The sequence below is a fragment of the Anser brachyrhynchus genome (assembly GCF_964034855.1).
Source record: "Anser brachyrhynchus genome assembly, chromosome: 1".
Lineage (NCBI taxonomy): Eukaryota > Metazoa > Chordata > Aves > Anseriformes > Anatidae > Anser > Anser brachyrhynchus.
Window position 1 is genome coordinate 204,106,585 of NC_137694.1, and position 27,320 is coordinate 204,133,904.

The following is a 27,320-nucleotide window of genomic DNA, read 5'->3' on the forward strand; positions in this document are numbered from 1 at the left end:
CGGACCCCTCGCAGCTCTGAGCAGCTGTCAGCCCAATAAAGACTGTTGCTTCCTGCTGGAGGGACCAGCACGGGCTTTGTAGTGTTCTGCTTTCACACAAACACGGAAATGTTGAGGTTGGGAGGCACCTGAAGAGGTCAGCTTGGCCAACCCCCTGCTCAAACAGGGCCACCCAGTACCAGCGTCCAAGGACCATGTCCTGTGCAGATGCCTTTCAAGTATCTCCCCTTGGGGAGGGAGACTCCACAGCCTCTCAGGGAACTTGTGCCAGGACTCGGTCACCCACACGCTACAGGAGTGTTTCCTGAGGTACAGATGGAAGCCGCTGTGTTTCTTTCTGTGCCCATCGCCTCTTGTCCTGTCCTTGGGCTCCACTGAAATGAGCCCGGCTCCATTCCCTTTGCACCCTGCCTGCAGGCATGTTGACATCCACTGATAAGATCCCCCCTGAGCTTTCTCTTCTCCAGGCTAAACAGTCCCAGCTCTCCCAGCCTCTCTTCATAAGAGAGATGCTCTGTTCCCTCAATTACCCACCTCATGATTTTTGTGGGACTGTTAAGCAGTTAAAGAAGAAACGCTTGTGGCCTCCCAGGACAGCCACAAATGCCTCCTAGCTGAGGCTGCTGCTTCACCCTTGCTGAAAGCCGGGTGCTCTTAGTATCCAGCATCAGCACCTGCCTGTGCCTGGAGAGCTGGGAAGAGCTGGGAGCTCTTGATCCTTCCAGGGTGGGACTTCCAAGGTAACAGCTCTCTGGAAACTTCTGTTTGTTCCCAGAAAAAGCCATCAAGCACCTGCCCTCACTCAGCCCAGGATTAGCAGCAAGTCTTCCTTCCCTGTTGGTACTGCTCCCAATGGAGCTTTGAAGTTAAGAGCCCCTTTTTGGAAAAAGAGTTTTCCACGACCTCTTGGGTCTGCACATAGCCAAAAAAAAGCAGAGAGAGAAAGAGAGAGAGAGTTTGAAACTTTGGAGAAAAGAAGAAAAGAAGGGAAGCCAGCAGGGCCAAACCCTATCCCAGGGACTTTAACTCAGCACACCGCAAAACTGAAGGACAGGTCGAATTTTTCGTACAAGAAAGTGAAGAGCTCTCTTTCTCTCCCACGCTCTCACAGTTTTCATTCTCTCCTCCTAAAACTCTCGGGGACTTCGATCACTCATCAGGCAGCCTTGATGCAAGTTGCTGTAAATTCTACTTGGGTCCTCTTGCTGAACTCTTGCTGCTCTTGGCTTAGAGATCCCAATGGACATGGAGATCTACAGGAGTAGATGGGAGCAGGAGGGTTCAGCTCTCTCATCTGCTTGTTGGTCACTTGTGCTCACATTATTAGCACCGTCTTCACTCTGCAGGTGCTCTGCAGGAGTCTTTTTAGACCCGTGTCCGTATCTTGAGGGTTACTTTGACAAAACCTAAACCACACCATCCTGAAGTCTACTGGACCAGGCCCATGTAATCTGCTACGTCACCTAGTGCTGAAAGCATGCGAACGAGTGAGGGTGCCACGGAGATGCCCTCCGTGTTGTGGGGTGTAATGGGTAAAGCCTTGTTTGTTCATTAAATATTGCTGATGGGAAGGTTTTCAACGGTTAACTGCTTATACCCCCAATATCCTGTTGAAGGAAAAAAACAAGTATAGGAATTTCCCGTTAAGTTAACAATTGCAGTAGAAACCAGCTCCAAAAAAGGGCAAAATGGCATTCCCCCTCGCATGAGAACACACATATCAGCAGCAAAGTCACGACCCCAACGCAGAGGAAGACGACGATCTTCATCCCCACGACCACCAGAGGACCGACGAAGACCCCCTAGCAACGGGCCTCGCAGTCGTAAGAAGACACCAGGAGGTGCCACTAAACCCGGAACTCCTAGGCTATAAATCGAGACTCTGGCGGGCTGAGGTGCACGCCGTTGGCGGAGCAGGAGACTCCCCGGCCGCCCAGCGCTGTTTTACTTATCGCTGCTTGCTGAATTGCTCAAATAAATAGAAATTCGATCTACCTTACCCATGATGTGTCGGGAATGATTTCTACCAAAACTAATTAATAACATGGGGCACACACTCGTCCCTCAGGACACCTCACAGAAAACGTGCGACGTGGCCATCAAACACATGGAGACACTGAGAGAGTGCCAGGCACAAGCTCTATATTAAGTACTACTGAAGCATATCTTCTTTCTTATTTCCTTTCAAGATTTAATAAATAAATAAATGGCATTTCTAGCATTTTCTTCCCGCACCCAAATGGATCGCCTTGCACGCCCCCTGGGGCACTCTCGAGGTTTGTATGGGACTGAAATGAGAAAGTCTATTTCTCAGTGCTGGGTTGCTCGGCTCGGTGGTGGCCCTACAGGAAAGACGCTGCCTGAGTGTACAGAGAGAGAGAGAAAAGCTGCTCCCTGACAGGGCGGCTCCCGACCCATCCTCCGACAGCCCTGGCGGCCATTTTGCACTTCTGGTTTCCCCCCGTGGGGGGAGGCCTTGGGCTGTCCCCAGCACGGCTGTCAGTGATGGTGGGCGGCTTTTAGACCCAAGAGGCCTTTCTTTTCCTTCTAAAAGAAACTTGCTGAAGGAAACGCGCTCTCTGGAGATAGCAGTGCCACTTTTCTCCAAGTTCTGGGGCTTCCATGGTAAGTGACATGGCCTCTCACTTTGTGGGCCCTGTTTTTCGTCATCATTTCTGAGGGGCTTCTGCATCCCCCCCGATCACTGGCTGTGGCCAGGGCTTCCCCCCTGCTCGGGGCCCTGCCGCTGCTTCTGAAACCTTCCTGCAGCCTCTGGCAGCGCCTGCTGGGCGGCAGTTTGTTGGGCTTGTCAGCGTGGGATCAGCGGGCCGTGCTAGCCAGCAGCATGGCAATGGCAGCCTTGTTGCCGTCCCCAGGGCACGGCTGAAGGGGGATATTGTGGATTTGATTTCCAAGGACTGGGAGAATTTGGGACGCAGTATCCCACTTCATCCACAGGCAGTTCGCACTGAACAAGGTGGGATTTGCAGCCTCATCCTGCCCTCTTACTCTGCTCCTTCCCAGAGCTGCCACCCCACAGAACTCCTCCTCAAGCAGAAGAAACACCCCAGCGCTAGCCTGAAAACTGCAGATGTGCCAGGGGCCACTTGCTGCTCTGGCAGTATGCACAAAAGAAGAGCCCAGCTCCAGCAGAAGGACGGGATCCGTACTGCCTGGTGCTTGTGCGTTGCCTGTGGCCAGAGTGGGCAGGCCAGCATGTAGCTGGTGCCGGTACTCAAGGCTTCCCCTACTTGTTGGGAACTCCTTGGGGGGATTTTACTGAGCTGAGGGTGTTGGCTCTGCTCTTACTAGCCCAGCTCCACTTCAGATGGCAAAAAGCAGGGAGCTGGGAAAATCCCAGCCATCGAGGCCATCTCCAGGGCTCTCCAGAATGACACTGTCTGGCACCTTCCCATGAGCAGTGGCCAAGGCATGAGGGCCCATCTTCTTGCTTGGAGAAGCCCCAGAAATACTGATCCGTGTTCCTGATTTCTTGCTTTTCAAGGTGTCACAATACCTGGGCTGGGTGCCTTCTTTGCTGTTAAACAGGAGTGGCCCATGGCAGGCTTTAAGTTCCTCGATGTAAAGAAGCCCGTCTTCCAGGTTTCGGAGCACTTTGCCAATGTTCATGGACTGCCGTATAAGAAAGAAACTTTTCCTGGTAAGAAAAGAGATGAATGTCAGGGCTCCCACGTGCGGGCTGCATGCTCAGCTGCTGCTGGGAGGGCCGTGGAGGGGTTACACAGCTCCTCCAGGAGGTCCTGAGAAAGGCCTCCCAGACATCGAGGCCATCTCCCGGGCTCTCCAGAATGATGACATCTGGCACCTTCCCACAAGCAGTGGCCAAGGCACCAGGGTCCATCTTCTCGCTTGGAGAAGCACCGCGCTGGATTTCCTGCCCCAGAAATACTGAAATACTCTTCCTGCTTTCTTGCTTTTCAGGGTATCAGAGCACCTGGGCTGGGCGCCTTCCGCACTATTAAAAAGGAGCTGCCCATGGGAGGCTTTCATCTCCTCCATGTAAAGAAGCCCATCTACCAGGTTGCAGAGAACTTTGCCAGTATTCATGGACTCCCTTACAAGAAAGAAACTTTCCATGTAAGAAGAGAGATGAACGTCAGGGTTCCCACGTGCGGGGACTTCGGGCTGCATGCCCAGTTGCTGCTGCTGAGCAGCCTGACGAGTGGAGGAGAGTCGGAGAGAGATGGAGGCCAGGAGTGCTCCCATCCTGCGCAGCGGCTGCCTGATTTTCCCAACACTCATGCACCTCCCAACACACGTGCACCTCACAGACAATGGTGAGCCTGTCAGGAGGCGCCTGAGGAATAGGCACCCGTGAATACCTCTTAAGCTGCATTTCCTTCTGGGGACAGGGACCAGGGGTCTCAGGACACGGGCACCGGCTCCCTTGGTCACCTGGCTATACTGGAGGTGTGGGCTGGCTTGCAGCTTAACCTCCCTCACCACTGCTTTCGAGGGGCTGGGAAAGTTTGGGATGCAGTATCCCACTCCATCCGACGTCAGTTCGCACTGAACAAGGTGGGCTTTGCAGACTTGTCCTCCCCTCTTACTGTACTCTTTCCCGGAGCTGCCACCCCACAGAACCCCCCCTCAAGCAGCGGAGAAACTGGGAAGCAGCGTCCCTGCGTGGGACAAATCCTGCCTACAAGTGGAGGAGGGCCGGAGAGAGATGGAGGCCAGGTGTGCTCCCATCCGGTGCTGCAGCCGCCTCATGTTCCCAACACTCGTGCACTTCCCAGACGACGGTGAGCCCATCAAGAGGTGCCCGAGGAACAGGGGACAGGAGGGAAGGGGACAGGGGGTCCCATGACACAGGCACTGGTCCCCTCAGCTGCCAGGGCTGTGCTGGAGCAGTGGGCTCTCTGGCAGCATGACCTCTCTTTCCCTTGCTTTCCAGGGATTGGGAAAGTTTGGAATGCAAGCCAGTATGTAGCCTGAGCCAGTTCTTAAGGCTTTCCCTAGGTGTTGGGAACCCCCGGGGAATTTGCTGAGCTTTGTGTGAGTGCTTTGGCTCTGCTCTCACTAGCCCAGCTCTTCTTTAGAGGACAAAAAGGACGGAGCTGGAAAACTCCCAGACATCAAGGCCGTCTCCAGGGCTCTCCAGAGTGACAATATCTGGCACCTTCCATGAGCAGTGGCCAAGGCACAAGTACCCATCATCTTGTTTGGAGAAGTCCTGCGCTGGATTTCCCGCCCCAGAAATACGGAAATTCTGTTTCTCCTTTCTTGCTTTTCAGGGTATCAGAGCACCTGGGCTGGGCGCCTTCTCCCTTATCAAACAGGAGCTGTCCATAGGGGGAGTTGAGCCCCTCCATGTCATGAAGAGGTGGCATAGAGCTCCTCTCAAGCCAAGGCCCACCAACGCCTTGCACATCCCTCCACACACCAGCTCCCTCCCCATGCTGTTGGCACCATGCTGGCTGCATTGGTGGTTGACTTCTGCTCTTAGCAGTTCGCACAGCTGCAGGTGCAGGCCCGACACTGGGCATCAGCTTCTATGGCATCAGCGATGCACCACGATTGTGCTGCACCAAGCTCTTGGAGCTCTGTGTTTCAGGGATTCTCTTCCTCCAGATGAGCAGTCAGCAAGGCAGCACTGTAGCAGTGCTGGAGGGCCCAGCAGATGCCCAAACGGGACTGCCCTCTTCTGCAGGCCTGTCTTGCTTACTTGGCTCCTTGCTTCGTTTCCCTCAGGTGTACCTCCATTTATTTTCCTGAATTATGCCTGGCTGTCCTTGGACACCGGCATTCCTCGGGGCACCGTGCAGCGCTGCATTCAAGAGACCCTGCTCTTTCTCTCCTACACCCTTGCAAAGAAGCAGGGTGTTGATTTCATCTTCAAGGACATTGGCTGTCTGGTCTTCCGCAAGAGCGGAGTCCAAATGCAGTTTTCCTCGGACTTTGTTCACAACCTGAATAGCAACGGCCAGCTGCTGAAATCTCGCCTCAGTGTAAGTTTCTCACTGCACCAGCACAGCCCAGGGTTCCTGGGAAATCCCCCGAGAGGCCGTTGGGAGGGACTTCTCCTTCTGGGTCAGACTCGTCTCCGGATGAGGCACACGAGTCTTGCCCTTGCACAAAGGCAGGCAGTGATTTACCAGGTGCAGGCACTCGCTGGGCAGCTTGTGCTGCTTGTAAGGAGGGGTGAACGCTAAGCACTGCGAGCTCTGCCCGTGGGCAGCTTTCTGCCTGAGCAGCCCCGACGCCTTCGTTGGCAAGGGCATCCTTTCCTGGCCATGGCCTCACCCAGGACTGTCTCTCCTGCAGAGGACAGGGACAACGGATTTGGCCACATCGGAGAGAAAAAGCATCGTCCCACATCCAGCGTCTGGAGGTGTCATCGTCTTTCCCAGGTGGGCGCGTTGCTTCTGCAGCCCTTGGCTGAGCGTTTCGGCAGCTTTTCAGCCCCTCTCAGGAAGGGCAGCAGTGCCAGGGCTTGCTCCTTGCTCAGGGAGGAGCTGGAGGGAGACTTTCCCAAGCGCTGTTTCCTCCTTCTCTCCACACCGATTCGCGCTTGTTTTGGAAGAGGGGCCGTTCTCTTCATGCACCACGGCCTGGGGGAATGTCTATTCCCTGCCCGGCCCACAGCAAGCCCCTCTCAGATGCTGGCACCAAGACCAGCGCCCTACAGCCCTAGGATATGGTGCCCTGGAGTCACACTGCCTTGGTCTTGCTTCCAGGATTGGGCTCTACATACCTCGTGGAAGAGCCGCAGGGGAAGGGCCTCTTCAAGCACCCAAGGGTTCTGCGTTGGAAAAGAACGGAGACGCAAGGCTGGAGGGAGAGTCTAACAGAACAGGTAACGTGAGAGCGGGCTCTTGGGAGTGACAGCCCCTGGGAGACCTCTCTGCCCTTCCCTTCTGAATGTCCTCCTGAGGGCAATGTGTACGGAGGCAAGGCTGGAAGGCTGCGCTTTGCACAGGATGAGGCCCCTCCTCCGACCCCAGTTCCCTGCGGCAGTAATTCTGCTGGGCCTTGGTCGGGACCACGATGGCGGGGCAGCCCAGAGCTTCCCGTAGCATTCGACAGTGCTTAGGCCTCTTCCGCACTGGCCTCCTTGAGCTCCCGTCCACCGAAAGCCCCGCTGAGGGTTGGATGTGCCCAAAGGGAGACTGTGGGGCTACGATGGCAGCAGAGAGTCCCAGGACTCCCTTCCCCACCTGTGAAATGCTGGTGGCCAAGGAGACTCCCTTCTAGGTCAACCCACCTGCCAGCTTGCTCTGCCTTTTAGAAGTAGCACCGGATCAGGCAGGGAGGCTCATTCCCTGCCTATTTGCGTGGCCACCAAGGAGCAGCTCTGACTAGCCTTCTCTTTTCCTCCTTACAGGGGTGCCTCCTGCTATTAAGAGCCAGCTGCTCACACACCAGAGTCCCTCTCTGTCCAGACTCTCCAGGGTGAAAGGGGAGGCAAAGCTGGGCCAGGCTGCTGGGGAAAAAGAGCCTTCTCCCAGGTGAGGCTGGGGGGGAGCCGGGGGAGGCAACTCCTGGGCCCTTCTCCTTGAGTCATCGAGCAGCTTCCCTTGGACACAGGGACTTGGTGAACTCCACAGGGGTCCCGACACATGTCCTGCTGACTGCCCTTTCCTTGCTGGGCACCCAGTTGTTGAGCAAAAGCTATAGCAGCAAATCCTCCTCTTGTGTGCTTGCAAGATGCTGGCAGTGCATCAGGTGAGCTCCACAAGCATGGCAGAACAGGGGAAGGGTAGTTACAAGGGCAGTGCTTCTGGAGATTTGACATTTCTCAAGCCATTGCACGCCCTTCTCCCCTGTAGGAAATATGCTGCCTGTGCCGGCAAGAAGATGAAAGAACTCTGCGGGCATCGCTGGCTGAGGAGCAGCTGAAGAAAGAATGGGAGAGACAGCACATGTGGGCACAGTGCAAGGCTCGTGGCGAAAGGAATGGGAGAGAGAGGGCCATGGTATGACAAGTGCTTTCAAGCACTCCAGAAGGAACCTTTCTCTTCTCTCAGGGGGCCATGTGCACACTTTTCCCCTCTTAGCTCTGCCAGGCCAAGGGCTGAGGCCTTTCACGCTGCCTTTCTGAGAGAAAGAAGGCTGCAGGGAAAGTGCCCTGAGCCTGGGGAAACCCTGCGGGGACGACTGCCCCACTGCCATGTGACAGCTCCCACATTAGCACCTGCATCTAAAACCATTCCTTGTTTCTGCTTCCCCTGTAGCAGAAGACGCAGACAGAAATGCCGAGGCTGCAGGCAGAGAGTGCTTCCTGCACGGCACTTGTGGAACTGGAAAAGTCTCTGCAGATGGTACCAGGGGATATGAAACAGCAGCACGTCCTTATCCCTCACCCCCCAGAGAAGAAGGCTGAGACAGCTCCTCTGAGCAAATCAAGCACCAAGTAAGTGTGGGCCAGCTCCAACAAAGGCCAGGAAAAGTTGAGCTGCAGCAGGCAGCCCAAGGAATCCAGCATGCGGGTTGCTCGGCTCTGGGCTTGGGCTCTCCATCCACCAGCTGCTTTGGAGAGGCAATAACCATGGAGAGGCCCTGCCTCCAGCCGTCCCCCTGCAGAGCCAGAGTCCTAAAGCTCCCCTGCCGCTGACAGCCATGCACCCACAGTGGAAGGAGGCTGTGCTCCCTGCTTTTGGGCAGGCACACGTGGGGACCTTCAGAGCCCACCTGAGAGTTTTTTTCTTCTCTGTTGCTGCAGCTGCCTTTCGGTGCGGAGTGTGCGGGTGAGGAAACAGCTGGAGAAGAGCAAGGAGGCCCTGCAGAAAGACAAGACCAAGAGCAGACCTCTGAACATCCCCGGGAATTCTGCAGAGGATCTTCTGATCTGGTAAACCTCTCCTGCAACAGCCTTCTTTCCTGGGCTCAGAAGCACCCTTGCCCTGGCCTTCCGTAGCTGCTTGGCCAAAGGTCTCCAGCCCGGCCTCACACAGCGCCTCAGCCTGGCGCTGCGTAGATTCCCTCTCACTGGCTGGGACACGAGGGGCCTCTGCAGGGCCACACAGACCCTTGGGACTCCTGCATATGCACGCTCCCCAGGACTGGGGCTGAAGGGAGCAGGGAGTGTCACTCAGCTGCCCTCACTGGAAATGAAACTTGAACCCTTTCTTTTTCTCTCCCTAGCGTTGGTGAGAAAGTCCCTGTGCTTCCGATGCCGAAGATGACACGGGCATCAAGGAAACCAGCGCGGACCCCTCGCAGCTCTGAGCAGCTGTCAGCCCAATAAAGACTGTTGCTTCCTGCTGGAGGGACCAGCACGGGCTTTGTAGTGTTCTGCTTTCACACAAACACGGAAATGTTGAGGTTGGGAGGCACCTGAAGAGGTCAGCTTGGCCAACCCCCTGCTCAAACAGGGCCACCCAGCACCAGCGTCCAAGGACCATGTCCTGTGCAGATGCCTTTCAAGTATCTCCCCTTGGGGAGGGAGACTCCACAGCCTCTCAGGGAACTTGTGCCAGGACTCGGTCACCCACACGCTACAGGAGTGTTTCCTGAGGTGCAGATGGAAGCCGCTGTGTTTCTTTCTGTGCCCATCGCCTCTTGTCCTGTCCTTGGGCTCCACTGAAATGAGCCCGGCTCCATTCCCTTTGCACCCTGCCTGCAGGCATGTTGACATCCACTGATAAGATCCCCCCTGAGCTTTCTCTTCTCCAGGCTAAACAGTCCCAGCTCTCCCAGCCTCTCTTCATAAGAGAGATGCTCTGTTCCCTCAATTACCCACCTCATGATTTTTGTGGGACTGTTAAGCAGTTAAAGAAGAAACGCTTGTGGCCTCCCAGGACAGCCACAAATGCCTCCTAGCTGAGGCTGCTGCTTCACCCTTGCTGAAAGCCGGGTGCTCTTAGTATCCAGCATCAGCACCTGCCTGTGCCTGGAGAGCTGGGAAGAGCTGGGAGCTCTTGATCCTTCCAGGGTGGGACTTCCAAGGTAACAGCTCTCTGGAAACTTCTGTTTGTTCCCAGAAAAAGCCATCAAGCACCTGCCCTCACTCAGCCCAGGATTAGCAGCAAGTCTTCCTTCCCTGTTGGTACTGCTCCCAATGGAGCTTTGAAGTTAAGAGCCCCTTTTTGGAAAAAGAGTTTTCCACGACCTCTTGGGTCTGCACATAGCCAAAAAAAAGCAGAGAGAGAAAGAGAGAGAGAGTTTGAAACTTTGGAGAAAAGAAGAAAAGAAGGGAAGCCAGCAGGGCCAAACCCTATCCCAGGGACTTTAACTCAGCACACCGCAAAACTGAAGGACAGGTCGAATTTTTCGTACAAGAAAGTGAAGAGCTCTCTTTCTCTCCCACGCTCTCACAGTTTTCATTCTCTCCTCCTAAAACTCTCGGGGACTTCGATCACTCATCAGGCAGCCTTGATGCAAGTTGCTGTAAATTCTACTTGGGTCCTCTTGCTGAACTCTTGCTGCTCTTGGCTTAGAGATCCCAATGGACATGGAGATCTACAGGAGTAGATGGGAGCAGGAGGGTTCAGCTCTCTCATCTGCTTGTTGGTCACTTGTGCTCACATTATTAGCACCGTCTTCACTCTGCAGGTGCTCTGCAGGAGTCTTTTTAGACCCGTGTCCGTATCTTGAGGGTTACTTTGACAAAACCTAAACCACACCATCCTGAAGTCTACTGGACCAGGCCCATGTAATCTGCTACGTCACCTAGTGCTGAAAGCATGCGAACGAGTGAGGGTGCCACGGAGATGCCCTCCGTGTTGTGGGGTGTAATGGGTAAAGCCTTGTTTGTTCATTAAATATTGCTGATGGGAAGGTTTTCAACGGTTAACTGCTTATACCCCCAATATCCTGTTGAAGGAAAAAAACAAGTATAGGAATTTCCCGTTAAGTTAACAATTGCAGTAGAAACCAGCTCCAAAAAAGGGCAAAATGGCATTCCCCCTCGCATGAGAACACACATATCAGCAGCAAAGTCACGACCCCAACGCAGAGGAAGACGACGATCTTCATCCCCACGACCACCAGAGGACCGACGAAGACCCCCTAGCAACGGGCCTCGCAGTCGTAAGAAGACACCAGGAGGTGCCACTAAACCCGGAACTCCTAGGCTATAAATCGAGACTCTGGCGGGCTGAGGTGCACGCCGTTGGCGGAGCAGGAGACTCCCCGGCCGCCCAGCGCTGTTTTACTTATCGCTGCTTGCTGAATTGCTCAAATAAATAGAAATTCGATCTACCTTACCCATGATGTGTCGGGAATGATTTCTACCAAAACTAATTAATAACATGGGGCACACACTCGTCCCTCAGGACACCTCACAGAAAACGTGCGACGTGGCCATCAAACACATGGAGACACTGAGAGAGTGCCAGGCACAAGCTCTATATTAAGTACTACTGAAGCATATCTTCTTTCTTATTTCCTTTCAAGATTTAATAAATAAATAAATGGCATTTCTAGCATTTTCTTCCCGCACCCAAATGGATCGCCTTGCACGCCCCCTGGGGCACTCTCGAGGTTTGTATGGGACTGAAATGAGAAAGTCTATTTCTCAGTGCTGGGTTGCTCGGCTCGGTGGTGGCCCTACAGGAAAGACGCTGCCTGAGTGTACAGAGAGAGAGAGAAAAGCTGCTCCCTGACAGGGCGGCTCCCGACCCATCCTCCGACAGCCCTGGCGGCCATTTTGCACTTCTGGTTTCCCCCCGTGGGGGGAGGCCTTGGGCTGTCCCCAGCACGGCTGTCAGTGATGGTGGGCGGCTTTTAGACCCAAGAGGCCTTTCTTTTCCTTCTAAAAGAAACTTGCTGAAGGAAACGCGCTCTCTGGAGATAGCAGTGCCACTTTTCTCCAAGTTCTGGGGCTTCCATGGTAAGTGACATGGCCTCTCACTTTGTGGGCCCTGTTTTTCGTCATCATTTCTGAGGGGCTTCTGCATCCCCCCCGATCACTGGCTGTGGCCAGGGCTTCCCCCCTGCTCGGGGCCCTGCCGCTGCTTCTGAAACCTTCCTGCAGCCTCTGGCAGCGCCTGCTGGGCGGCAGTTTGTTGGGCTTGTCAGCGTGGGATCAGCGGGCCGTGCTAGCCAGCAGCATGGCAATGGCAGCCTTGTTGCCGTCCCCAGGGCACGGCTGAAGGGGGATATTGTGGATTTGATTTCCAAGGACTGGGAGAATTTGGGACGCAGTATCCCACTTCATCCACAGGCAGTTCGCACTGAACAAGGTGGGATTTGCAGCCTCATCCTGCCCTCTTACTCTGCTCCTTCCCAGAGCTGCCACCCCACAGAACTCCTCCTCAAGCAGAAGAAACACCCCAGCGCTAGCCTGAAAACTGCAGATGTGCCAGGGGCCACTTGCTGCTCTGGCAGTATGCACAAAAGAAGAGCCCAGCTCCAGCAGAAGGACGGGATCCGTACTGCCTGGTGCTTGTGCGTTGCCTGTGGCCAGAGTGGGCAGGCCAGCATGTAGCTGGTGCCGGTACTCAAGGCTTCCCCTACTTGTTGGGAACTCCTTGGGGGGATTTTACTGAGCTGAGGGTGTTGGCTCTGCTCTTACTAGCCCAGCTCCACTTCAGATGGCAAAAAGCAGGGAGCTGGGAAAATCCCAGCCATCGAGGCCATCTCCAGGGCTCTCCAGAATGACACTGTCTGGCACCTTCCCATGAGCAGTGGCCAAGGCATGAGGGCCCATCTTCTTGCTTGGAGAAGCCCCAGAAATACTGATCCGTGTTCCTGATTTCTTGCTTTTCAAGGTGTCACAATACCTGGGCTGGGTGCCTTCTTTGCTGTTAAACAGGAGTGGCCCATGGCAGGCTTTAAGTTCCTCGATGTAAAGAAGCCCGTCTTCCAGGTTTCGGAGCACTTTGCCAATGTTCATGGACTGCCGTATAAGAAAGAAACTTTTCCTGGTAAGAAAAGAGATGAATGTCAGGGCTCCCACGTGCGGGCTGCATGCTCAGCTGCTGCTGGGAGGGCCGTGGAGGGGTTACACAGCTCCTCCAGGAGGTCCTGAGAAAGGCCTCCCAGACATCGAGGCCATCTCCCGGGCTCTCCAGAATGATGACATCTGGCACCTTCCCACAAGCAGTGGCCAAGGCACCAGGGTCCATCTTCTCGCTTGGAGAAGCACCGCGCTGGATTTCCTGCCCCAGAAATACTGAAATACTCTTCCTGCTTTCTTGCTTTTCAGGGTATCAGAGCACCTGGGCTGGGCGCCTTCCGCACTATTAAAAAGGAGCTGCCCATGGGAGGCTTTCATCTCCTCCATGTAAAGAAGCCCATCTACCAGGTTGCAGAGAACTTTGCCAGTATTCATGGACTCCCTTACAAGAAAGAAACTTTCCATGTAAGAAGAGAGATGAACGTCAGGGTTCCCACGTGCGGGGACTTCGGGCTGCATGCCCAGTTGCTGCTGCTGAGCAGCCTGACGAGTGGAGGAGAGTCGGAGAGAGATGGAGGCCAGGAGTGCTCCCATCCTGCGCAGCGGCTGCCTGATTTTCCCAACACTCATGCACCTCCCAACACACGTGCACCTCACAGACAATGGTGAGCCTGTCAGGAGGCGCCTGAGGAATAGGCACCCGTGAATACCTCTTAAGCTGCATTTCCTTCTGGGGACAGGGACCAGGGGTCTCAGGACACGGGCACCGGCTCCCTTGGTCACCTGGCTATACTGGAGGTGTGGGCTGGCTTGCAGCTTAACCTCCCTCACCACTGCTTTCGAGGGGCTGGGAAAGTTTGGGATGCAGTATCCCACTCCATCCGACGTCAGTTCGCACTGAACAAGGTGGGCTTTGCAGACTTGTCCTCCCCTCTTACTGTACTCTTTCCCGGAGCTGCCACCCCACAGAACCCCCCCTCAAGCAGCGGAGAAACTGGGAAGCAGCGTCCCTGCGTGGGACAAATCCTGCCTACAAGTGGAGGAGGGCCGGAGAGAGATGGAGGCCAGGTGTGCTCCCATCCGGTGCTGCAGCCGCCTCATGTTCCCAACACTCGTGCACTTCCCAGACGACGGTGAGCCCATCAAGAGGTGCCCGAGGAACAGGGGACAGGAGGGAAGGGGACAGGGGGTCCCATGACACAGGCACTGGTCCCCTCAGCTGCCAGGGCTGTGCTGGAGCAGTGGGCTCTCTGGCAGCATGACCTCTCTTTCCCTTGCTTTCCAGGGATTGGGAAAGTTTGGAATGCAAGCCAGTATGTAGCCTGAGCCAGTTCTTAAGGCTTTCCCTAGGTGTTGGGAACCCCCGGGGAATTTGCTGAGCTTTGTGTGAGTGCTTTGGCTCTGCTCTCACTAGCCCAGCTCTTCTTTAGAGGACAAAAAGGACGGAGCTGGAAAACTCCCAGACATCAAGGCCGTCTCCAGGGCTCTCCAGAGTGACAATATCTGGCACCTTCCATGAGCAGTGGCCAAGGCACAAGTACCCATCATCTTGTTTGGAGAAGTCCTGCGCTGGATTTCCCGCCCCAGAAATACGGAAATTCTGTTTCTCCTTTCTTGCTTTTCAGGGTATCAGAGCACCTGGGCTGGGCGCCTTCTCCCTTATCAAACAGGAGCTGTCCATAGGGGGAGTTGAGCCCCTCCATGTCATGAAGAGGTGGCATAGAGCTCCTCTCAGGCCAAGGCCCACCAACGCCTTGCACATCCCTCCACACACCAGCTCCCTCCCCATGCTGTTGGCACCATGCTGGCTGCATTGGTGGTTGACTTCTGCTCTTAGCAGTTCGCACAGCTGCAGGTGCAGGCCCGACACTGGGCATCAGCTTCTATGGCATCAGCGATGCACCACGATTGTGCTGCACCAAGCTCTTGGAGCTCTGTGTTTCAGGGATTCTCTTCCTCCAGATGAGCAGTCAGCAAGACAGCACTGTAGCAGTGCTGGAGGGCCCAGCAGATGCCCAAACGGGACTGCCCTCCTCTGCAGGCCTGTCTTGCTTACTTGGCTCCTTGCTTCGTTTCCCTCAGGTGTACCTCCATTTATTTTCCTGAATTATGCCTGGCTGTCCTTGGACACCGGCATTCCTCGGGACACCGTGCAGCGCTGCATTCAAGAGACCCTGCTCTTTCTCTCCTACACCCTTGCAAAGAAGCAGGGTGTTGATTTCATCTTCAAGGACATTGGCTGTCTGGTCTTCCGCAAGAGCGGAGTCCAAATGCAGTTTTCCTCGGACTTTGTTCACAACCTGAATAGCAACGGCCAGCTGCTGAAATCTCGCCTCAGTGTAAGTTTCTCACTGCACCAGCACAGCCCAGGGTTCCTGGGAAATCCCCCGAGAGGCCGTTGGGAGGGACTTCTCCTTCTGGGTCAGACTCGTCTCCGGATGAGGCACACGAGTCTTGCCCTTGCACAAAGGCAGGCAGTGATTTACCAGGTGCAGGCACTCGCTGGGCAGCTTGTGCTGCTTGTAAGGAGGGGTGAACGCTAAGCACTGCGAGCTCTGCCCGTGGGCAGCTTTCTGCCTGAGCAGCCCCGACGCCTTCGTTGGCAAGGGCATCCTTTCCTGGCCATGGCCTCACCCAGGACTGTCTCTCCTGCAGAGGACAGGGACAACGGATTTGGCCACATCGGAGAGAAAAAGCATCGTCCCACATCCAGCGTCTGGAGGTGTCATCGTCTTTCCCAGGTGGGCGCGTTGCTTCTGCAGCCCTTGGCTGAGCGTTTCGGCAGCTTTTCAGCCCCTCTCAGGAAGGGCAGCAGTGCCAGGGCTTGCTCCTTGCTCAGGGAGGAGCTGGAGGGAGACTTTCCCAAGCGCTGTTTCCTCCTTCTCTCCACACCGATTCGCGCTTGTTTTGGAAGAGGGGCCGTTCTCTTCATGCACCACGGCCTGGGGGAATGTCTATTCCCTGCCCGGCCCACAGCAAGCCCCTCTCAGATGCTGGCACCAAGACCAGCGCCCTACAGCCCTAGGATATGGTGCCCTGGAGTCACACTGCCTTGGTCTTGCTTCCAGGATTGGGCTCTACATACCTCGTGGAAGAGCCGCAGGGAAGGGCCTCTTCAAGCACCCAAGGGTTCTGCGTTGGAAAAGAACGGAGACGCAAGGCTGGAGGGAGAGTCTAACAGAACAGGTAACGTGAGAGCGGGCTCTTGGGAGTGACAGCCCCTGGGAGACCTCTCTGCCCTTCCCTTCTGAATGTCCTCCTGAGGGCAACGTGTACGGAGGCAAGGCTGGAAGGCTGCGCTTTGCACAGGATGAGGCCCCTCCTCCGACCCCAGTTCCCTGCGGCAGTAATTCTGCTGGGCCTTGGTCGGGACCACGATGGCAGGGCAGCCCAGAGCTTCCCGTAGCATTCGACAGTGCTTAGGCCTCTTCCGCACTGGCCTCCTTGAGCTCCCGTCCACCGAAAGCCCCGCTGAGGGTTGGATGTGCCCAAAGGGAGACTGTGGGGCTACGATGGCAGCAGAGAGTCCCAGGACTCCCTTCCCCACCTGTGAAATGCTGGTGGCCAAGGAGACTCCCTTCTAGGTCAACCCACCTGCCAGCTTGCTCTGCCTTTTAGAAGTAGCACCGGATCAGGCAGGGAGGCTCATTCCCTGCCTATTTGCGTGGCCACCAAGGAGCAGCTCTGACTAGCCTTCTCTTTTCCTCCTTACAGGGGTGCCTCCTGCTATTAAGAGCCAGCTGCTCACACACCAGAGTCCCTCTCTGTCCAGACTCTCCAGGGTGAAAGGGGAGGCAAAGCTGGGCCAGGCTGCTGGGGAAAAAGAGCCTTCTCCCAGGTGAGGCTGGGGGGGAGCCGGGGGAGGCAACTCCTGGGCCCTTCTCCTTGAGTCATCGAGCAGCTTCCCTTGGACACAGGGACTTGGTGAACTCCACAGGGGTCCCGACACATGTCCCACCGACTGCCCTTTCCTTGCTGGGCACCCAGTTGTTGAGCAAAAGCTATAGCAGCAAATCCTCCTCTTGTGTGCTTGCAAGATGCTGGCAGTGCATCAGGTGAGCTCCACAAGCATGGCAGAACAGGGGAAGGGTAGTTACAAGGGCAGTGCTTCTGGAGATTTGACATTTCTCAAGCCATTGCACGCCCTTCTCCCCTGTAGGAAATATGCTGCCTGTGCCGGCAAGAAGATGAAAGAACTCTGCGGGCATCGCTGGCTGAGGAGCAGCTGAAGAAAGAATGGGAGAGACAGCACATGTGGGCACAGTGCAAGGCTCGTGGCGAAAGGAATGGGAGAGAGAGGGCCATGGTATGACAAGTGCTTTCAAGCACTCCAGAAGGAACCTTTCTCTTCTCTCAGGGGGCCATGTGCACACTTTTCCCCTCTTAGCTCTGCCAGGCCAAGGGCTGAGGCCTTTCACGCTGCCTTTCTGAGAGAAAGAAGGCTGCAGGGAAAGTGCCCTGAGCCTGGGGAAACCCTGCGGGGACGACTGCCCCACTGCCATGTGACAGCTCCCACATTAGCACCTGCATCTAAAACCATTCCTTGTTTCTGCTTCCCCTGTAGCAGAAGACGCAGACAGAAATGCCGAGGCTGCAGGCAGAGAGTGCTTCCTGCACGGCACTTGTGGAACTGATAACGTCTCTGCAGATGGTACAAGGGGATATGAAACAGCAGCATGTCCTCATCCCTCACCCCCCAGAGAAGAAGGCTGAGACAGCTCCTCTGAGCAAATCAAGCACCAAGTAAGTGTGGGCCAGCTCCAACAAAGGCCAGGAAAAGCTGAGCTGCAGCAGGCAGCCCAAGGAATCCAGCATGCGGGTTGCTCGGCTCTGGGCTTGGGCTCTCCATCCACCAGCTGCTTTGGAGAGGCAATAACCATGGAGAGGCCCTGCCTCCAGCCGTCCCCCTGCAGAGCCAGAGTCCTAAAGCTCCCCTGCCGCTGACAGCCATGCACCCACAGTGGAAGGAGGCTGTGCTCCCTGCTTTTGGGCAGGCGCAGGTGGGGACCTTCAGAGCCCACCTGAGAGTTTTTTTCTTCTCTGTTGCTGCAGCTGCCTTTCGGTGCGGAGTGTGCGGGTGAGGAAACAGCTGGAGAAGAGCAAGGAGGCCCTGCAGAAAGACAAGACCAAGAGGAGACCTCTGAACATCCCCGGGAATTCTGCAGAGGATCTTCTGATCTGGTAAACCTCTCCTGCAACAGCCTTCTTTCCTGGGCTCAGAAGCACCCTTGCCCTGGCCTTCCGTAGCTGCTTGGCCAAAGGTCTCCAGCCCGGCCTCACACAGCGCCTCAGCCTGGCGCTGCGTAGATTCCCTCTCACTGGCTGGGACACGAGGGGCCTCTGCAGGGCCACACAGACCCTTGGGACTCCTGCATATGCACGCTCCCCAGGACTGGGGCTGAAGGGAGCAGGGAGTGTCACTCAGCTGCCCTCACTGGAAATGAAACTTGAACCCTTTCTTTTTCTCTCCCTAGCGTTGGTGAGAAAGTCCCTGTGCTTCCGATGCCGAAGATGACACGAGCATCAAGGAAACCAGCGCGGACCCCTCGCAGCTCTGAGCAGCTGTCAGCCCAATAAAGACTGTTGCTTCCTGCTGGAGGGACCAGCACGGGCTTTGTAGTGTTCTGCTTTCACACAAACACGGAAATGTTGAGGTTGGGAGGCACCTGAAGAGGTCAGCTTGGCCAACCCCCTGCTCAAACAGGGCCACCTAGCACCAGCGTCCAAGGACCATGTCCTGTGCAGATGCCTTTCAAGTATCTCCCCTTGGGGAGGGAGACTCCACAGCCTCTCAGGGAACCTGTGCCAGGACTCGGTCACCCACACGCTACAGGAGTGTTTCCTGAGGTGCAGATGGAAGCCGCTGTGTTTCTTTCTGTGCCCATCGCCTCTTGTCCTGTCCTTGGGCTCCACTGAAATGAGCCCGGCTCCATTCCCTTTGCACCCTGCCTGCAGGCATGTTGACATCCACTGATAAGATCCCCCCTGAGCTTTCTCTTCTCCAGGCTAAACAGTCCCAGCTCTCCCAGCCTCTCTTCATAAGAGAGATGCTCTGTTCCCTCAATTACCCACCTCATGTTTTTTGTGGGACTGTTAAGCAGTTAAAGAAGAAACGCTTGTGGCCTCCCAGGACAGCCACAAATGCCTCCTAGCTGAGGCTGCTGCTTCACCCTTGCTGAAAGCCGGGTGCTCTTAGTATCCAGCATCAGCACCTGCCTGTGCCTGGAGAGCTGGGAAGAGCTGGGAGCTCTTGATCCTTCCAGGGTGGGACTTCCAAGGTAACAGCTCTCTGGAAACTTCTGTTTGTTCCCAGAAAAAGCCATCAAGCACCTGCCCTCACTCAGCCCAGGATTAGCAGCAAGTCTTCCTTCCCTGTTGGTACTGCTCCCAATGGAGCTTTGAAGTTAAGAGCCCCTTTTTGGAAAAAGAGTTTTCCACGACCTCTTGGGTCTGCACATAGCCAAAAAAAAGCAGAGAGAGAAAGAGAGAGAGAGTTTGAAACTTTGGAGAAAAGAAGAAAAGAAGGGAAGCCAGCAGGGCCAAACCCTATCCCAGGGACTTTAACTCAGCACACCGCAAAACTGAAGGACAGGTCGAATTTTTCGTACAAGAAAGTGAAGAGCTCTCTTTCTCTCCCACGCTCTCACAGTTTTCATTCTCTCCTCCTAAAACTCTCGGGGACTTCGATCACTCATCAGGCAGCCTTGATGCAAGTTGCTGTAAATTCTACTTGGGTCCTCTTGCTGAACTCTTGCTGCTCTTGGCTTAGAGATCCCAATGGACATGGAGATCTACAGGAGTAGATGGGAGCAGGAGGGTTCAGCTCTCTCATCTGCTTGTTGGTCACTTGTGCTCACATTATTAGCACCGTCTTCACTCTGCAGGTGCTCTGCAGGAGTCTTTTTAGACCCGTGTCCGTATCTTGAGGGTTACTTTGACAAAACCTAAACCACACCATCCTGAAGTCTACTGGACCAGGCCCATGTAATCTGCTACGTCACCTAGTGCTGAAAGCATGCGAACGAGTGAGGGTGCCACGGAGATGCCCTCCGTGTTGTGGGGTGTAATGGGTAAAGCCTTGTTTGTTCATTAAATATTGCTGATGGGAAGGTTCTCAACGGTTAACTGCTTATACCCCCAATATCCTGTTGAAGGAAAAAAACAAGTATAGGAATTTCCCGTTAAGTTAACAATTGCAGTAGAAACCAGCTCCAAAAAAGGGCAAAATGGCATTCCCCCTCGCATGAGAACACACATATCAGCAGCAAAGTCACGACCCCAGCGCAGAGGAAGACGACGATCTTCATCCCCACGACCACCAGAGGACCGACGAAGACCCCCGAGCAACGGGCCTCGCAGTCGTAAGAAGACACCAGGAGGTGCCACTAAACCCGGAACTCCTAGGCTATAAATCGAGACTCTGGCGGGCTGAGGTGCACGCCGTTGGCGGAGCAGGAGACTCCCCGGCCGCCCAGCGCTGTTTTACTTATCGCTGCTTGCTGAATTGCTCAAATAAATAGAAATTCGATCTACCTTACCCATGATGTGTCGGGAATGATTTCTACCAAAACTAATTAATAACATGGGGCACACACTCGTCCCTCAGGACACCTCACAGAAAACGTGCGACGTGGCCATCAAACACATGGAGACACTGAGAGAGTGCCAGGCACAAGCTCTATATTAAGTACTACTGAAGCATATCTTCTTTCTTATTTCCTTTCAAGATTTAATAAATAAATAAATGGCATTTCTAGCATTTTCTTCCCACACCCAAATGGATCGCCTTGCACGCCCCCTGGGGCACTCTCGAGGTTTGTATGGGACTGAAATGAGAAAGTCTATTTCTCAGTGCTGGGTTGCTCGGCTCGGTGGTGGCCCTACAGGAAAGACGCTGCCTGAGTGTACAGAGAGAGAGAGACAAGCTGCTCCCTGACAGGGCGGCTCCCGACCCATCCTCTGACAGCCCTGGCGGCCATTTTGCACTTCTGGTTTCCCCCCGTGGGGGGAGGCCTTGGGCTGTCCCCAGCACGGCTGTCAGTGATGGTGGGCGGCTTTTAGACCCAAAGGGCCTTTCTTTTCCTTCTAAAAGAAACTTGCTGAAGGAAACGCGCTCTCTGGAGATAGCAGTGCCACTTTTCTCCTAGTTCTGGGGGTTCCATGGTAAGTGACATGGCCTCTCACTTTGTGGGCCCTGTTTTTCGTCATCATTTGTGAGGGGCTTCTGCATCCCCCCCGATCACTGGCTGTGGCCAGGGCTTCCCCCCTGCTCGGGGCCCTGCCGCTGCTTCTGAAACCTTCCTGCAGCCTCTGGCAGCGCCTGCTGGGCGGCAGTTTGTTGGGCTTGTCAGCGTGGGATCAGCAGGCCGTGCTAGCCAGCAGCATGGCAATGGCAGCCTTGTTGCCGTCCCCAGGGCACGGCTGAAGGGGGATATTGTGGATTTGATTTCCAAGGACTGGGAGAATTTGGGACGCAGTATCCCACTTCATCCGCAGGCAGTTCGCACTGAACAAGGTGGGATTTGCAGCCTCATCCTGCCCTCTTACTCTGCTCCTTCCCAGAGCTGCCACCCCACAGAACTCCTCCTCAAGCAGAAGAAACACCCCAGCGCTAGCCTGAAAACTGCAGATGTGCCAGGGGCCACTTGCTGCTCTGGCAGTATGCACAAGAGAAGAGCCCAGCTCCAGCAGAAGGACGGGATCCGTACTGCCTGGTGCTTGTGCGTTGCCTGTGGCCAGAGTGGGCAGGCCAGCATGTAGCTGGTGCCGGTACTCAAGGCTTCCCCTACTTGTTGGGAACTCCTTGGGGGGATTTTACTGAGCTGAGGGTGTTGGCTCTGCTCTTACTAGCCCAGCTCCACTTCAGATGGCAAAAAGCAGGGAGCTGGGAAAATCCCAGCCATCGAGGCCATCTCCAGGGCTCTCCAGAATGACACTGTCTGGCACCTTCCCATGAGCAGTGGCCAAGGCATGAGGGCCCATCTTCTTGCTTGGAGAAGCCCCAGAAATACTGATCCGTGTTCCTGATTTCTTGCTTTTCAAGGTGTCACAATACCTGGGCTGGGTGCCTTCTTTGCTGTTAAACAGGAGTGGCCCATGGCAGGCTTTAAGTTCCTCGATGTAAAGAAGCCCGTCTTCCAGGTTTCGGAGCACTTTGCCAATGTTCATGGACTGCCGTATAAGAAAGAAACTTTTCCTGGTAAGAAAAGAGATGAATGTCAGGGCTCCCACGTGCGGGCTGCATGCTCAGCTGCTGCTGGGAGGGCCGTGGAGGGGTTACACAGCTCCTCCAGGAGGTCCTGAGAAAGGCCTCCCAGACATCGAGGCCATCTCCCGGGCTCTCCAGAATGATGACATCTGGCACCTTCCCACAAGCAGTGGCCAAGGCACCAGGGTCCATCTTCTCGCTTGGAGAAGCACCGCGCTGGATTTCCTGCCCCAGAAATACTGAAATACTCTTCCTGCTTTCTTGCTTTTCAGGGTATCAGAGCACCTGGGCTGGGCGCCTTCCGCACTATTAAAAAGGAGCTGCCCATGGGAGGCTTTCATCTCCTCCATGTAAAGAAGCCCATCTACCAGGTTGCAGAGAACTTTGCCAGTATTCATGGACTCCCTTACAAGAAAGAAACTTTCCATGTAAGAAGAGAGATGAACGTCAGGGTTCCCACGTGCGGGGACTTCGGGCTGCATGCCCAGTTGCTGCTGCTGAGCAGCCTGACGAGTGGAGGAGAGTCGGAGAGAGATGGAGGCCAGGAGTGCTCCCATCCTGCGCAGCGGCTGCCTGATTTTCCCAACACTCATGCACCTCCCAACACACGTGCACCTCACAGACAATGGTGAGCCTGTCAGGAGGCGCCTGAGGAATAGGCACCCGTGAATACCTCTTAAGCTGCATTTCCTTCTGGGGACAGGGACCAGGGGTCTCAGGACACGGGCACCGGCTCCCTTGGTCACCTGGCTATACTGGAGGTGTGGGCTGGCTTGCAGCTTAACCTCCCTCACCACTGCTTTCGAGGGGCTGGGAAAGTTTGGGATGCAGTATCCCACTCCATCCGACGTCAGTTCGCACTGAACAAGGTGGGCTTTGCAGACTTGTCCTCCCCTCTTACTCTACTCTTTCCCGGAGCTGCCACCCCACAGAACCCCCCCTCAAGCAGCGGAGAAACTGGGAAGCAGCGTCCCTGCGTGGGACAAATCCTGCCTACAAGTGGAGGAGGGCCGGAGAGAGATGGAGGCCAGGTGTGCTCCCATCCGGTGCTGCAGCCGCCTCATGTTCCCAACACTCGTGCACTTCCCAGACGACGGTGAGCCCATCAAGAGGTGCCCGAGGAACAGGGGACAGGAGGGAAGGGGACAGGGGGTCCCATGACACAGGCACTGGTCCCCTCAGCTGCCAGGGCTGTGCTGGAGCAGTGGGCTCTCTGGCAGCATGACCTCTCTTTCCCTTGCTTTCCAGGGATTGGGAAAGTTTGGAATGCAAGCCAGTATGTAGCCTGAGCCAGTTCTTAAGGCTTTCCCTAGGTGTTGGGAACCCCCGGGGAATTTGCTGAGCTTTGTGTGAGTGCTTTGGCTCTGCTCTCACTAGCCCAGCTCTTCTTTAGAGGACAAAAAGGACGGAGCTGGAAAACTCCCAGACATCAAGGCCGTCTCCAGGGCTCTCCAGAGTGACAATATCTGGCACCTTCCATGAGCAGTGGCCAAGGCACAAGTACCCATCATCTTGTTTGGAGAAGTCCTGCGCTGGATTTCCCGCCCCAGAAATACGGAAATTCTGTTTCTCCTTTCTTGCTTTTCAGGGTATCAGAGCACCTGGGCTGGGCGCCTTCTCCCTTATCAAACAGGAGCTGTCCATAGGGGGAGTTGAGCCCCTCCATGTCATGAAGAGGTGGCATAGAGCTCCTCTCAGGCCAAGGCCCACCAACGCCTTGCACATCCCTCCACACACCAGCTCCCTCCCCATGCTGTTGGCACCATGCTGGCTGCATTGGTGGTTGACTTCTGCTCTTAGCAGTTCGCACAGCTGCAGGTGCAGGCCCGACACTGGGCATCAGCTTCTATGGCATCAGCGATGCACCACGATTGTGCTGCACCAAGCTCTTGGAGCTCTGTGTTTCAGGGATTCTCTTCCTCCAGATGAGCAGTCAGCAAGACAGCACTGTAGCAGTGCTGGAGGGCCCAGCAGATGCCCAAACGGGACTGCCCTCCTCTGCAGGCCTGTCTTGCTTACTTGGCTCCTTGCTTCGTTTCCCTCAGGTGTACCTCCATTTATTTTCCTGAATTATGCCTGGCTGTCCTTGGACACCGGCATTCCTCGGGACACCGTGCAGCGCTGCATTCAAGAGACCCTGCTCTTTCTCTCCTACACCCTTGCAAAGAAGCAGGGCGTTGATTTCATCTTCAAGGACATTGGCTGTCTGGTCTTCCGCAAGGGCGGAGTCCAAATGCAGTTTTCCTCGGACTTTGTTCACAACCTGAATAGCAACGGCCAGCTGCTGAAATCTCGCCTCAGTGTAAGTTTCTCACTGCACCAGCACAGCCCAGGGTTCCTGGGAAATCCCCCGAGAGGCCGTTGGGAGGGACTTCTCCTTCTGGGTCAGACTCGTCTCCGGATGAGGCACACGAGTCTTGCCCTTGCACAAAGGCAGGCAGTGATTTACCAGGTGCAGGCACTCGCTGGGCAGCTTGTGCTGCTTGTAAGGAGGGGTGAACGCTAAGCACTGCGAGCTCTGCCCGTGGGCAGCTTTCTGCCTGAGCAGCCCCGACGCCTTCGTTGGCAAGGGCATCCTTTCCTGGCCATGGCCTCACCCAGGACTGTCTCTCCTGCAGAGGACAGGGACAACGGATTTGGCCACATCGGAGAGAAAAAGCATCGTCCCACATCCAGCGTCTGGAGGTGTCATCGTCTTTCCCAGGTGGGCGCGTTGCTTCTGCAGCCCTTGGCTGAGCGTTTCGGCAGCTTTTCAGCCCCTCTCAGGAAGGGCAGCAGTGCCAGGGCTTGCTCCTTGCTCAGGGAGGAGCTGGAGGGAGACTTTCCCAAGCGCTGTTTCCTCCTTCTCTCCACACCGATTCGCGCTTGTTTTGGAAGAGGGGCCGTTCTCTTCATGCACCACGGCCTGGGGGAATGTCTATTCCCTGCCCGGCCCACAGCAAGCCCCTCTCAGATGCTGGCACCAAGACCAGCGCCCTACAGCCCTAGGATATGGTGCCCTGGAGTCACACTGCCTTGGTCTTGCTTCCAGGATTGGGCTCTACATACCTCGTGGAAGAGCCGCAGGGAAGGGCCTCTTCAAGCACCCAAGGGTTCTGCGTTGGAAAAGAACGGAGACGCAAGGCTGGAGGGAGAGTCTAACAGAACAGGTAACGTGAGAGCGGGCTCTTGGGAGTGACAGCCCCTGGGAGACCTCTCTGCCCTTCCCTTCTGAATGTCCTCCTGAGGGCAACGTGTACGGAGGCAAGGCTGGAAGGCTGCGCTTTGCACAGGATGAGGCCCCTCCTCCGACCCCAGTTCCCTGCGGCAGTAATTCTGCTGGGCCTTGGTCGGGACCACGATGGCAGGGCAGCCCAGAGCTTCCCGTAGCATTCGACAGTGCTTAGGCCTCTTCCGCACTGGCCTCCTTGAGCTCCCGTCCACCGAAAGCCCCGCTGAGGGTTGGATGTGCCCAAAGGGAGACTGTGGGGCTACGATGGCAGCAGAGAGTCCCAGGACTCCCTTCCCCACCTGTGAAATGCTGGTGGCCAAGGAGACTCCCTTCTAGGTCAACCCACCTGCCAGCTTGCTCTGCCTTTTAGAAGTAGCACCGGATCAGGCAGGGAGGCTCATTCCCTGCCTATTTGCGTGGCCACCAAGGAGCAGCTCTGACTAGCCTTCTCTTTTCCTCCTTACAGGGGTGCCTCCTGCTATTAAGAGCCAGCTGCTCACACACCAGAGTCCCTCTCTGTCCAGACTCTCCAGGGTGAAAGGGGAGGCAAAGCTGGGCCAGGCTGCTGGGGAAAAAGAGCCTTCTCCCAGGTGAGGCTGGGGGGGAGCCGGGGGAGGCAACTCCTGGGCCCTTCTCCTTGAGTCATCGAGCAGCTTCCCTTGGACACAGGGACTTGGTGAACTCCACAGGGGTCCCGACACATGTCCCACCGACTGCCCTTTCCTTGCTGGGCACCCAGTTGTTGAGCAAAAGCTATAGCAGCAAATCCTCCTCTTGTGTGCTTGCAAGATGCTGGCAGTGCATCAGGTGAGCTCCACAAGCATGGCAGAACAGGGGAAGGGTAGTTACAAGGGCAGTGCTTCTGGAGATTTGACATTTCTCAAGCCATTGCACGCCCTTCTCCCCTGTAGGAAATATGCTGCCTGTGCCGGCAAGAAGATGAAAGAACTCTGCGGGCATCGCTGGCTGAGGAGCAGCTGAAGAAAGAATGGGAGAGACAGCACATGTGGGCACAGTGCAAGGCTCGTGGCGAAAGGAATGGGAGAGAGAGGGCCATGGTATGACAAGTGCTTTCAAGCACTCCAGAAGGAACCTTTCTCTTCTCTCAGGGGGCCATGTGCACACTTTTCCCCTCTTAGCTCTGCCAGGCCAAGGGCTGAGGCCTTTCACGCTGCCTTTCTGAGAGAAAGAAGGCTGCAGGGAAAGTGCCCTGAGCCTGGGGAAACCCTGCGGGGACGACTGCCCCACTGCCATGTGACAGCTCCCACATTAGCACCTGCATCTAAAACCATTCCTTGTTTCTGCTTCCCCTGTAGCAGAAGACGCAGACAGAAATGCCGAGGCTGCAGGCAGAGAGTGCTTCCTGCATGGCACTTGTGGAACTGAAAACGTCTCTGCAGATGGTACAAGGGGATATGAAACAGCAGCATGTCCTCATCCCTCACCCCCCAGAGAAGAAGGCTGAGACAGCTCCTCTGAGCAAATCAAGCACCAAGTAAGTGTGGGCCAGCTCCAACAAAGGCCAGGAAAAGCTGAGCTGCAGCAGGCAGCCCAAGGAATCCAGCATGCGGGTTGCTCGGCTCTGGGCTTGGGCTCTCCATCCACCAGCTGCTTTGGAGAGGCAATAACCATGGAGAGGCCCTGCCTCCAGCCGTCCCCCTGCAGAGCCAGAGTCCTAAAGCTCCCCTGCCGCTGACAGCCATGCACCCACAGTGGAAGGAGGCTGTGCTCCCTGCTTTTGGGCAGGCACACGTGGGGACCTTCAGAGCCCACCTGAGAGTTTTTTTCTTCTCTGTTGCTGCAGCTGCCTTTCGGTGCGGAGTGTGCGGGTGAGGAAACAGCTGGAGAAGAGCAAGGAGGCCCTGCAGAAAGACAAGACCAAGAGCAGACCTCTGAACATCCCCGGGAATTCTGCAGAGGATCTTCTGATCTGGTAAACCTCTCCTGCAACAGCCTTCTTTCCTGGGCTCAGAAGCACCCTTGCCCTGGCCTTCCGTAGCTGCTTGGCCAAAGGTCTCCAGCCCGGCCTCACACAGCGCCTCAGCCTGGCGCTGCGTAGATTCCCTCTCACTGGCTGGGACACGAGGGGCCTCTGC

At 55.6% G+C, this 27,320-nt stretch overlaps 1 long non-coding RNA gene across 1 annotated transcript in view; it reads right to left on the reverse strand.

Annotated features, from left to right (window-relative positions):
* LOC308183180 overlaps positions 1–27,320 on the reverse strand; it is a 441,868-nt gene that overhangs the window by 368,346 nt on the left and 46,202 nt on the right. The window lies entirely within an intron of this gene.